We start from the raw sequence: 13,965 nt of genomic DNA on the forward strand, positions 1-13,965 counted from the left end.
GAACCATCAATTAAAAGGTATTGATGCAATGCAGTTCACTGCTCTCTGTTGGGAGGGATGAGTACTATTCAGCCATCTTTCAAGCCAAGCTACACAATACACAGGAGAATTATGATGATATATTTTTTTAAGTACTTCAAAGCATTGCCATGGCAGAGGGAATTGGATTGGGGCCACGATGCTGAGGGACAAGGGTTCCTTTCCCTCGTCTCCCTCTTCTAAAAGGTTGGAATGCTCCTTCTAATGCTTAGGGTGTCATCAGACAAGTGTTTTATTGCATGCTTGTTGCTGCATACTCACGGATTTTCGTGGGTCCATCTCACATCGGTGTTTGCGTCCTGTGCGCCTCCCACCCCTTCTAGCCTTCTTCGCGTGACAAAAAAAAGCACCCCAGTAAGTCTGACTTATTTTTTGAGATGGAACTTGCCGCTATCCCCTGCTGTGTGCAGGAGAAGCAAAGCGATCAAAATGGCCCACTGAATGGGCCATGAGCACGTTGTTTACTTCCTCTTTCAAAAGAGGAAGTAATGGGGGACAAACACGCAGATGGAGAAGTGATGGTAAGGAAAGGCAATTTTACCCCTGTGTTGACGCTCTTAGTTACTGGCAGTAAGAGCTTTAAGCTACAATATACTGGTATCTTTGGTACTTTCGCACTGCCCATTTTGCCTTTGGCTCCGCCCAGCACTCTAATCGACCCCCGAGAGCTTCTCCGAAATGAAACTCGGCCAATGGGTTGAAGAGATTCAGCATCCCTGCTCAGAGATCATCTAGTCCACCCTGCTGCCAGTACATTAGAAGATAACATGAGCTCAAACTATTTGTATTAAGATGACTTATATACGAACCACAAAAATATGGTGAGAGAAAAATCAGCACTTCAAAGAGGTAGAGATATCGAAGAGTAAGCCACAATGTGCAAGTACATTTACAACAGACATATTCTTTAAAATATCACTAAAAACTATCTCACAATCAAGACAAAACTCCAGATTTGTGCAAAATAATTTATTCAAAATCAGATGCCTGTGATTTGTTGTAAAAGTTTCATAAATACATTATTTGTTGGTTTCTTTTGCAAATATCAAGCACCACTATATAAATAAAACTATCATTATTAACCATACGAATAATAATTACAACAATAGCGACAATAACTTATGTGAGTTCTTACCACTTTGAATACATTTTTCAAAATATTTGGCTTCTAATCCTCAACATGAAGCTTTAGTTGAAAGATAAATAAGTGATACTCAAATATGTTCCCCTCATCCTCCCCGCACCTGCATAATATTTTTATAAGTCGTGATTCATAAATTAGGCTCTGGGGGTTGATCCACAAAAGTGCTTGCTATCAGGCTCCCTCAAACTCCAGGGCAGTTGCATAGTGTGCGGTCAGCACTGCTGCTCCTGGGTTGGACCCAGGATCTGCCAGCCAGAAGATGAAGGGACCTTCAGTGAGGGAAAGGGCTCTGCTTGTAGAAGGTTCTTCTATGAGAGAAAGGGCTTCACTCACAGAAGGTCCTTCTGCTCCATTTTGGGGGAACCTCCCCTCCTCCCCACAGCACATCTCACCCCATCCAGCAGTCTCCTGACTCTCTGTGTAGCATTTTCAGGGGACTGGAGGAACTCCCATGGGAAGGAGGGGATGAGGGAGTCCACTTCTGCCAGCACAGCTGATCCAGCATAAATCTGGAAACAACCTTATGTCTACCAGGAAATTAAAACAATAACATCATTTTCTTTCCCTTGCCCTTCTCCAAATGCCACTATGCCTGTGTTGTGGAAAAGAAGCCCCTCAGAAGGATAGGATTGTGAAAGGAGCCCCAGCATTTGTCTGGAACTGGATCCATTCTTCTTTACCTTCTTTAGTGGCTTAATAGGACCGCAGATGAGCAATTTCTTCCTCTTAGACAGTGACCCTGAGGAAGAACTTGCTATCCAGCAGCAGGGATGGGGTGGTGGTGTCCATGTTGAGTGAAATAAGAGGTTCCCCAAGTCAAGGCTTTATCATGGCCTCAAAATATTTCTCCAGTGCCATTTTGGAAGAGGTGCCAAACTTACGCTCAGTGTTAACTTCAAGAGAGGTTGTGGCCATTAAGAGCAATAGCAAACTAAGTTCAAAATTTGAAGACTTGAGTAGTAGGATTGCCTGAATGACTACACACACCTCATTTTCTTGGCAGAAATAAATATTTGTGATAAAAAGAAATAAACAAATAAATAGATTATATTAAATAAATAATAGATAAATAAATAAATAAATAAGTCTCATCTACACACATTTTTTTTAACAAAAAACGGTGTAGCTGGATCCTATGCATGTTTACTTACAAGTGTGTCCCACTTTACTGAATGGGATTTACATCCAGGTAAGCATGCACAGGATTGCAGCCTTGAGTTGCAGTATTTTTAAAAAACTGTCATCAACAACATTGTATTATTATAAGTTACAGAAGCTTTCTTTCTTTCTTTCTTTCTTTCTTTCTTTCTTTCTTTCTTTCTTTCTTTCTTTTTGATAATAGAGTCCACAAGCATTCAGGTTAATTCACAAAACATGATCCAGTAAAAAGATGTCATGATTCTCTTGCACAATGAGCATTTGTGAGGGTCGAAAATCACTACCTTGCTTTGTTGCTTCCCAAATAGCCATGAACTTCCCTCAGAAAGCCAGCCAATTCTTCCAGGAGTTCGTGGATGCTTGTCTTCACTATCTTACAAGGCTTTTATGAAAAAAGAAGAGTTTGTGTTAAAAAACACACAAATTGTTTACAATCTCTCACAACTTCTCTACCAATTGTATGGGCAAATTCTCTTCCACTGAGTATAGTGGTCTCCCAAATTTCTTGATTAGGTGGTTGCTGGAGTCCCTAAGAGCCGAAGCAGACATTACTTGAAATTTGTGTCTAGCAGCTATGCTTTCTTTTTTAATTTTTACCCTAAAGTAGGTGCAAGGTCCCAATCTGGATCAGAACTGTAAATTGGGGGTTAGGAGGGCCCCCTGTTCCTGCTTTAAATTCTAGTTTAGAGTAGAATGAAAAGAAAAAATGTAGATGAAAGGCCAGATCTACACCAAGCAGGATATGACACTTTGAAAATATTTTGAAAACTGTATATGGAGTGTGCCCTTGGGCCCCAACAGTTGTCACAACTGTTATAAACCATTTTAAAGCAGTAGTGTAGATCCTGCTCTAGACATAGATTTCAAGTAATGTCTGTTTTGGCCCTAACATAGTCAACCTATCAGTCTATACTATTCCTCATTCATTTGAATAGCATAATGCACCCAGTATTTAAAGAAACGTTTTAAAAAGTACTTATTTTCATCAAATAACCACCTTCATCACAACATATTGATATTCCTTTTAATTAAGCTGATCTCCCCAAACCAGAACTTCATTTAGGCTGTACTCCTACGTGCACTTACAAAGGGAGTAAGTTCCACTAAACACAGTGAGACATATCTTTCAGTAAACATGTATAAGGTTGCTTGTTAGCCATAGCAGCTGACTGCCAGTAAAAAGGAAATGATAGCACATTCAAAAGGCATTTCTGTGGCCTTCAGGTTATGTAACTGATGTAAATGCAGCATGGAGTTTACTTTCAAAGTTGGAAATTGAAATAATTACACTGTGAGTTATGTGCTTGAATTGGAAAGCCAGCTGCATCTACCTCACTGTCCTCTCCTTGCACACAGATACTGATCCTATTTTTTATCAGTGTTTTGCTTTATCTTTTCCCCATGCAATAAAGAAATACACTTCATTAGTGCATTTCTTTGTCATTTAGCAAAATACATGGAGTACTCTCTACTCCATAATAAGTCATGTGTCCCGATCCATCAAGGGAGCTCCCACATGCAGAATTAGGTTTCTGCACATGCATCCAATGTGAATGCACATATGGATGTGGAACCCAGGCTACACATCTCTGTCCACATCATGCTGGTCAGCCAGGCCTATGAAAAGATGCAGGATACATATTTTGATGTTGTGAATGTGCATCACCATCTTCCGGGGCCACTAGCTCTTGCATATGACTAGGGCTGAACCAGGATGATAATTGTAAACATATATATCAGGGAACTAACAGATTTTCCATTTTACAATAGAATCTTCCATTTTACAATAATCCAATAGCAGAGGGCAGAAGCTAGATCCCAGGATGACAATCCATCCAATAGTATCAGTGTTGGGACCAAACCGTAATGGGACCTGGTCTAGCAATGAAGATGACTGCATCGGAAACCCTCAGCCCCTGTGCAGCTCAGATGTTCACACGAGTGTGGTGGGTTTTTGCTTTGTTTTTTTAAAAAAAGAATGAGGTGAATCTGTGGCATTTTGGGGAGTTTCTATGAACTACTGGACAGGTTCCAGAACCTCAGTACTAGTACAAAATTGCAGCCAGTTTTTATTATTATTTAGGGTGGTGTCAGGGAAGTGCTAACAGAAATTCAGAGAAATTCAGTGGCTTTTCTTATAATAGTTCACTGATAAAGGGAGCAGGGTCAGCCAGCTCTGACTCACTTGCGATGCTTAGGATGTTGAATTAGCTGAAGCTGTGCAAACAACACAGCTTCACATCACTGTAAATAGAACAGCTCTTCATGATCAGATTGCCTTTGACGGAAGGCTTCACAATGCCAAATTGTACCAACTGAATATGTATGAATGATCATCGTTACAGTTTTGGGTTTTATGGCAATACCATGATCCACTGATAGCTGCCATTGGGGCTAAAGCTAATAATAGCTCTGTAAGTGAAAAGCTTAAATCTGTTTTCTAATATCCTAATATTTAAAATCAAACTAAACTATATCTACTTACGTTATTTTCCTGGAACTTAACATCAGGTCTTTCAGCAATTTTCTTCAGGCTTTTAAGCAGAATTTGGTAGTTTTTGACCACATCTGGAGGACCTTCGATATTCATTAAATTCAATGCCTCGATAAATTTATCCAAATTATAGTTTGCACACTTTTTCTGAAATGAGAACATTTTTTTCAAGGTCACTTGTCAGATTTCATATACAAGTGAAAATTTACATTCAAAGGCTACTGCAGAGTAACATGATATACTGTAATTATTTAAGACAAGACACAATCCAGAATTCTTGCACTCTCACATTCATTTCAATGGGGCTCCTACAGAAAAACTTCCCAGAACGTCATGCCTGCTGTTTTTTTTACAAATAATATGTATTCTGCCATAGGTATTCATAGTTTTCCTGACCCAAGTTCAATATGCCACTTGGATACATAAATGATGGACATCCCCTCCCTTACCTATGCTGGAATTAGACTTCATGGAAAACCCTTCCATTGGCTTCAATGGGAGGCTTTATCCATACTTACCCATCCCCAAAGGCATGGTAGATGATACAGCGGCTTTCCCCAATTTGGTGCCCTCCAGATGTGTTGGACTGCCAACTCCCATAATTCAAAAACATTGGCTTAGAATCATAGGTGTTGCAATCTAATACATCTAGAAGGTATCAGATTGAGGAAGGGTGTGATAGAGGGTATTTTGAGTGAATTGAGATAAATGCCTCTCTTGCGAATAAAATAGTAGTGAGATATTAAAGATGTTTTCACCACATGGGAAGGATTGGCCCTTTCCCCCCATCCCTGATCTGCCAAGTAGTCCTTGTGGTGACAGGAATGAAATGGATTTGCCAGGCCCTACATTTTAAAGCACAAATCCCCCCCACACAAGGAAATATATGTAATATATGAATTTCATTGTCGTACATAAACTTGGGAGGGCTCCAGTCCTCCCACGCAGCCTAGAAATATATTAAATAAATAAAATACGAAAATATAAGAACAATCCTAATCTGTTGGCTAGAGGATCCAAGGTTGGGCCCTTCAGCTACTGCAGCCTAGAGCTGGTGTAGCTAATCCCCTGGGGCAGGCAGTGTGGGGGGGGGGGAGGGATAGAATGCTTAGTAAAGCTGGAATGAGCTGGCAGGACTTTGGAAGATAATCCACCATTCAGACACCCCATTAGGATTTCTCTCTATGATCTCAAATCAAAGACTGTAAAAGACTTACATAAAGGCATGTGTGTAAAATCTGTGATAGTTCTTGTGTACATATATAAATATATATGATTCACAATTCATAGCAAATACAATACAACATACAAAATAGTATGCACTCTCTTAAACATTAAATTGCTTGATCGCTTTCATTAAGGTAAGGTGACCATATGGAAAGGAGGACACGGCTCCTGTATTTTTAACAGTTGTATGGAAAAGAAAATTTCAGCAGGTGTCATGCATGCAGCCCCTGGTGAAATTCCCTCTTCACAAACTGCAGGAACCCTGCCCTCTTGACCAGATACAAAAGAGGGCAGGGCTCTTGCAGCTTTAACTGTTGTGATGAAGAGGACTTTCACCAGGGGCTGCATGCATACAAATGAACCCTGCTGAAATTCCCTTTTCTACACAATTGTTAAAGCTACAGGAGCCCTACCCTCCTTTTCATATGGTCACCCTAACAATGTATATATAACAATGTTTTTGATTCCCCCAATTAAATGCTGACACCACTAGTATGCTTCACTCATCAGTGATATTATATCAGTTTTGTGATAACCATCACATGATTTCTTACATGGTCCCTAGTAAATGCTCTACTTGAAATGGTACAGAAAGCACAAAAAACTGTCTGGAGATAATGTATAATATAATACTTGGTTTGATACTGTGGGTTTAGTCCAGCACTTTCAAGACCTCCTAAAATCGGTGGGGCCTAACTTTGCCTGTTTTTAAGGAAAATCGATTATTTTCAAGAATATTTCCTAGTTCAAAACAACCCACTTCCAGAGATATATCTTCTATCAGGACATCTTAATGCCATTCTAGCATTCTTCGCTTTGCCTCCACCAATTGCCTTTCAAAGTAAGAGCGCTTTCCCTAACAGCCCATACCCAGTTACTTATAATTATTTGACATTTTAAATCAAGATAGGCTGGTTTTAACCTCTTACCGTTATCTCGTCAGGGATATCTACAGATGTCTGCAAAGAGCAAACAACAAAACATAGTTAGGTAGCAGAAATGCAAAAACAGAAGATGAATCAGTAAAAGTTTGACGTGTCCTGCTACGTTTCATCTTCAAGGGTAGGGTTGTCTCCTCTATAAGAACACAACAGCTCCTTGGATTCCAGCAGCCTCAGTGACTTCATGTTAGGAGACAGGGCTTCATTCACAAAAGCAGAAGGAGGGTGCCTTGCCAGCACTAGCTCCATTTATCCAAGTATTACTGTCCTTGCCAACCCTGGGGGCCTTATAAAATAGTTTCCACTACCCCCTTACTACAGAACTCAGCAGCTTTGCAGTGTTTCCAAGTTTACTAAATTTTAACTAGATAGAACCTACATTCAGTTGATATATCAGAGAATAAACTTTTGGGTTTCTCAGATTTATTTCTACGTATAAATCTTACATGGTTTCCTCTACTCTCTCATGCCTCCCACTATTGCAATTTCTTCATAAAAGACAAAGTTTTACAGCCTGCTTGCTCAAAAGCTGCAAATTTCACTGAATCCAGTGGAGCCCAGGAGTGTCTTGCTGGTTAAGTGTACAAAGGGCTGCAGCTTTAGATACTTACCATGTTGGCATTTATGGGTATCAAGTTACCCTGTAAATAACAAAAGACAGATTGAAATTAGAAAATAGCAATGGAAATGCTTAAAGAAAGTAGTTAAAAAGTTAGAAAAACATGATCAGCTTCATGTTATAGTTATGGAATACCTCTTTTTGTATGAGTTCCAAACGTATCTGGATTTCGCTAATGTCTGTCAGTGTTTCCAATGGCATACAACAAGCATATACTCCAAGGCAAAGGAAAATCAAACTGTGAGATAGCATTGTGGTGATAGTGATGAGCATCAACTTTCTTATTCTGAATCTGGTAATACTTTGATGCAGTTATATTTCTCTTATATATATACACACACGATGCTAAAGGAAATGATTAACATCTCACCACAAACTCAAGCAGGAGGTGGAGGGGGTGGGAAATTACCTTGAAGAATGGAATCTCCTAGCTGCTTATCTGATGTTGAGATGCGTATGATTTGATACAAAGGCTTTTAATTTTAATGTATACATATATGGGCACAATCCAAATCAAGATAAGCACTTTTAAGTTCCATTTATTTCAGTGGGTGAGTTAAACCTCCTCCTGTAGTAATGAGATTTAAAGTGATTAATTTATATCTTTAGAATAATTCCCTTAATTACCCAACATTTTATTAGCTAGTAAAAAACAAACAAAATAAAAGGATTTGAAATTGTGAGGTCGCTGCTACCACAGTGCCCAGTGGTAGAACTCTTTCTAGAACATAAGAACATAAGAAGGGCCCTGATGCTGGGTCAGACCGAGGGTCCATCTAGTCCAGCACTCTGTTCACACAGTGGCCAACCAGCCATCAGCCAGGGACCAGCAAAGCAGGACATGGTGCAACAGCACCCTCCCACCCATGTTCCCCAGCAACTCGTGCACACAGGCGTACAGCCTCGAATACTGGAGATAGCACACAACCATCAGGGCTAGTAGCCATTGATAGCCTTTGCCTCCAGGAATTTATCCAACCCCCTTTTAAAGCCATCCAAATGGGTGGCCATCACTACATCTTGTGGTAGTGAGTTCCATAATTTAACTACGCGCTGTATGAAGAAGTACTTCCTTTTATTTTTCCTGGATCTCCCACCAGTCAGCTTTGTGGGATTACCCTGGGTTCTAGTATTTTGCATAATTTTGTACACCTCTATCATGTCTCCCCTTAGCCTCCTTTCTTCCAAGCTAAACAGTCCCAGTTGATGTAACCTTCCCTCATAGGGGAGATGGTCCAGCCCCTTAATCACTTTAGTTGCCCTTTTCTGCACTTTTTCCATCTCTATACTATCCTTTTTTCGGTGTGGTGACCAGAACTGTACACAGTATCCTAAGTGTGGTTGCACCATCGATTTGTATAAAGGCAGTATGATACTGGCCATTTTATTCTCAATTCCTTTTCTTACAATGCCTAACATGGAGTTTGCCTTCTTTACAGCGGCCGCACACTGAGTGGAGATTTTCATCATGCTGTCACCACAATCCCTAGATCTCTTTCTTGTTGGTCACTGCCAGCTCAGATCCCATTAGGTTATACTTGAAGTTGGGTTTTTTGCCCCAATGTGCATCACCTTTTGGAAATCCAAGTAAACAATGTCCACCGGATCACCCCTGTCTAAGGAAGCAGTTTGTATTATTGGCTCATAGAGATTTGAACTGGGGATGTGAAATGTAGGCATAGTCCTATCTCACATTGCATAGTTATAGGCATAGTTAGACTTTTACATAGCGATACCACTGAATGAGTGGTGCTGTTGCCCCAACTATCTATTTAAGCACACACCAGAACATGTTGACATATGGTGGCGCATCTTGTTCTTTTTGCCTTCACACTTTCTGACATTGTTTCTATGGAGTCATTATCTGGTTCAGGAGGTGTTAACTGTAGACTCTGTGTTGGATCCAGCTTTAGTCAGAGTAGACCCACTGAAATCCAATTGATCTCCCGTTTATTTCAATAGGTCTACTATAGGTATGTCTAAACCTGGATCCGATGCCCTGTTCATGTGGGAAATCTCCTGCAAATATGTTGCACTTCTTATTATCAGATCAGTATCTTCTATGTCTTTGATTGAATTAAATAACAAATGCAGTGTTAGCAAGTTCCTCATAGGATCAGGGTGGGTTCACATGATCCAAGGCACTTCCATTTCATGGGGCCTGAGCTGCATATGTGTTCCCAGAGGTGTGGAGAGTGTAACTTGTTACTCAGTGCATTCTTAGGCACAGCTCCGGTCAGTGATTCCCTTGAGCACCACAGCTTGAAAGGGGGCTTTATAAGGAGTTGTCTCCACTAACTAAGGCCTTAGCTAGACCTAAGGTTTATCCCAGGATCATCCCGGGGTTGTCCCTGCCTGCTCCCGGGATATCCTGTGTATCATTTACATGAACAGGGATGACCCCGGGACGATCCCGGGATAAACCTTAGGTCTAGCTAAGGCCTAAATGTCTGACAAATTAAATGCTGGGAATAATCACCCTTTTAGATAAGTAAAGTTTTAGCATGGATCAAACTTTGATAAGTTATTATACCTTGTCAACAGCTAGGGGAGCAGTTCTGTGGGCTAGATGCTCAAAGGACGGAGGTCTCCGCCCATCCTATGGCTTGTCAAGCTTTTGTCAGTAAGGCAGGAGGAGCGAAGTTGGCTATCCTTGCTTCTCCAACCTCTGTTTGAGCATTTTTTCATTAGAGAGGCCTCTGAGCTCATCTAATTTGCTCTCTCTACTGAGGATGGGCACAGGAGCTGAGATGCCATTGGATCCAGCAGATCTACAACTTCTCCTTTCCCTGCTCACTGGCTTCCCCCAACACACCTATTTCCTCCCTTCCCAAGGTCGGGACTCTTTCTATGGTGGCTGGGAGAGGTGTTCGAGTTTCACATTGTTGAAACTGGAAGTCCTCTTCTAAAAAGATACAAGGAGCATTTGGCTGATATTCAGCATAATGAAACATGTGCTAGACCTTGGTCCCTTCATATGAGGGAGACACATTTTATTTATTTATTTATTATTGCATTTATATTCCACCTTTTTTCCTCCAGAGAACCCAAGGCAGCATACATAATCCTCCTCTCCATTTCTATCCTCACAACCACAACCCTATGAGTTGGGGTGGGCTGAGAGTGTGAGTGGCCCAAAGTCACTCAGTGGGTTTCCATGACTGAGTGGGGACTAGAACCCAGATCTCCCGACTCCCAGTCCAACACTTTAGCTACTATACCACACATGTTCTTAGAGCAACGTTAGTGAAGATCTCCGCACTAGTCTCTAAAGGAGAAAGATTAAGGAGGCAGTGTTTATTGATAAGCCAAAACCTGATATCAATGTAAAGGATGAAATGAAACAAGCCCTGAGGTTTATTAATGTGGCTTGATTGGTTGTTGGATGGATGCAAGTGTTGGTTGTTAATCCACGTTTCCTCATTGAGGCTTGGACTGTTCCTGATTGGTTCTGGCCCAGCTTGTAAATGATATTGTAGCATATGCTTGTTTGTTATTAAAGCTCATGTTTTATACCAAATGTTTCATATTTTAAAATCTGTTTATATGTATATGTTTTAAAAAATAAAGCTATAAAAATTAAAAAATTAAAAACTTTAGAATTTAATTTTAAAAAAAAATCTATAGAAATTTATAAACTGGATGTGCTACTAGTGGTCATTTGTTTTGTTTTGGGGAGTGTACCTTTTTCTGCACTTGTTGGATTTTGCCAGGATAACCTGGTTTGCACGGGTGGAATTTGCTTCCTTGTTGTCACCTATCTAGACCCACATGAAACTGCACTCTTATGATAATGAAACAATACAATCTGCAGGAAAAGCAATTTAAAATTCTTTCAATAAAGCTGCAAAGTAGATCTCAGCTGGCCATGATAGATAGTACAAACCTGTACATGCCTAATCAGAGGTAAGTCCCATTATTTTTAATACAGCTTACTCCCAGTGAGTGTGTGTATATTAGTATAATAAACAGATTGGAAAATGGTTAAGGCAAATTATAAATCCAGGAGAGTTATCAGTCAGTGTATGACATATATTAAGATGATTATTATGACACATTCTGCATATGCCATGCACACAGCATCCATGAGTGGAGGAAAACTCATAGAGCACAACACAATTGGACCTGTGCCAAGACTTCGTAGGAAATGGAAGTGCTGTACATGCCCATCCCACATCCCAATCCAGTTCTTCCCACTCTACGTAGGTATGAGTCATGTATTTTACTTGTTTAAAATAACAAAACAAAACTCCCGTAGTGATTTATTGCTTGGAAAGAAAAAAAAAAGTAAAACACAGCAAATAAACAAGAAAGAGCGAAAACAACTATAACGTTCAGTGGAATGAATAAAAGAGACCCTGTTGTCAAATTACACTAGCTGTTAAGCCCAGTCAAATGCCTTTGCCTCACACCCACTACCTCAAGCTGACAATATTCATATATACAAGCATTGTTCTATATCATTGTTAATAACTGGATATTGGTCTCTATCCAGTCCACTGTGAGGGCACTGATCGCATGCAGAAAAATTGCCATAAGGTATAACACAGCCCTTCCTTCCCCTCTCAGCATGCATGTGGGGAATGGAAAGCCTGTGCATGCCTCCATATCCTTATCCAGGCCACCCTTCCATTCAGTAATTTAACCTGCTCACATATGCAACATCAAAAGAGGGCAAAGGAGGACACCAATTTGCGTACAGCTGCATATGCAGATTTATATGTATCTGTACAAATGTAAAAATAATAACAGTAATTTAAATAGCAATACAATACATCTCAGCATAGTCTAGAAGACTGGACAACCCATTAAATGGAGGACGTGTCCTCTGTAAAGTAGGACATCTGCCCCCTCTGTGGTTATCTTCAGAAAACCTCCTCCATGTTCCCTTTTATCATAGGAAGTTGATGGAGATGGCTTTTTCAGTCACAGCACCCACCCTAGAGAGTGCCCTTCCCAGGGAGGCTCACTAGAGGGCACTGTTCCCATTGAACTGTATGGGTCACATGGTCGCTTCTCACTTCCTTGTGTAATTTCAGCTCATTGCAAATGTGGAAGAGAAGCAGGAAGTAGAGCCCTGGTAAAGAAACACGATTTTCCCCCGTCTGAAGGAGCCCTATGAATAGGTGTTCTAATGCTATGCTAGAAACCTCCAAACCAAGATAAGAGAATTAGAGTGCCTGATTTTAAAGGAGAACTCAGATATAGTGGGCATAGCTATGCATGTTGGGGCAAGAAATCCCAACTTCACGTATATGCTGATGGGATCTGAGCTAGCAGTGACTGACCAAGAAGGAGATCTTCGGGTTGTGGTGGATAGCTTGATGAAAATGTTGACTCAATGTGTGATTGTTGTGAAAGGTTACAATGTCTGCAGCTGTTTAGCTTAGAAAAAAGGCAGGTATGGGGAGACATGACAGAGGTGTACAAAATTATGCATGGTGTGGAGAATGTGATAGGGAGGTATTTCTCCCCATCTCTCATAATACTAGAACCTAGGTTCATGCCATGAAGATGATTGGTGGGAGACTCAGGACATATAAAAGGAATGGCTACTACTCTTGATGGCTTTATGCTACCTCCAGGATCAGAGGCATTACACCTATGGACACCAGGAGCGGGAGAGTTCTGTTGCCCTCATGTCGTACTTGGGTGATTCCATGCAGTTGTTTGGCTACTTTGTGAACAGCATGTTGGACTAGATAGATCTTTGGTCTGATCCAGCTTGGTTCTTCTCATGTTTATGCTGATATTTTTCATCATTGCTTTGCGGGAAAGGATAGAGATCTTTAGGGTCAAAATAATGCCTATCGGGGGTGAGAAGGGAGAAAAACATTTTCAAAGGAACTGGCTTCTTTCCCCTCCTTCAACAGGTTATTTTCCACTGTTGGCAGATATAATTGCATCATAAACTCTGCAGTGTTTGAGTTTAGATCTATTAATCAGGCTAATGGTATTTAATGGGCCTTAATGGGCCTTATTAGACTAGCACTGCAATGCTATGTATACTTTGTCAGTAGTGAACCCCACTGCTCTCCTTCTGAGTGAACATGTCTAACATCAGGCTGCCGGTGAATTTAAGCACAAGATCTCTTGTATTAGTGGCTTGTGGGTTTAACAAAATGCTTTCTATGTTCCTTGAGTTTGGTGACAAAATTATATTCCTCATTTGATACTAATAATGATCATGAATCCAATGAAGGGAGGTGAATAAAGAAAGAAGTCAGAGGAGTCAGAGTGGGAAAAACCACAATGATTAAATCATCACCTTTGGCAGTCAAATTTCCTTTAAGGGCTACTTGTGGTAGCATTGTATTCCAACCTCTACTGGAAGAGGGGGTGG

General features: G+C 40.6%; 1 protein-coding gene across 1 annotated transcript in view; it reads left to right on the plus strand.

Moving 5' to 3' along the window:
* P4HA2 (prolyl 4-hydroxylase subunit alpha 2) overlaps positions 1-13,735 on the plus strand; it is a 97,580-nt gene extending 83,845 nt beyond the window's left edge. Inside the window, exon 15 of the transcript XR_010025206.1 lies at positions 13,725-13,735. The gene's annotated coding sequence lies outside the window, so the exon portion shown is untranslated. The remainder of the gene's footprint in view (positions 1-13,724) is intronic.
* Positions 13,736-13,965: the final 230 nt, after the last annotated feature.

This window comes from Elgaria multicarinata, chromosome 3 (assembly GCF_023053635.1).
Source record: "Elgaria multicarinata webbii isolate HBS135686 ecotype San Diego chromosome 3, rElgMul1.1.pri, whole genome shotgun sequence".
NCBI classification, from domain to species: Eukaryota; Metazoa; Chordata; class Lepidosauria; order Squamata; family Anguidae; genus Elgaria; species Elgaria multicarinata.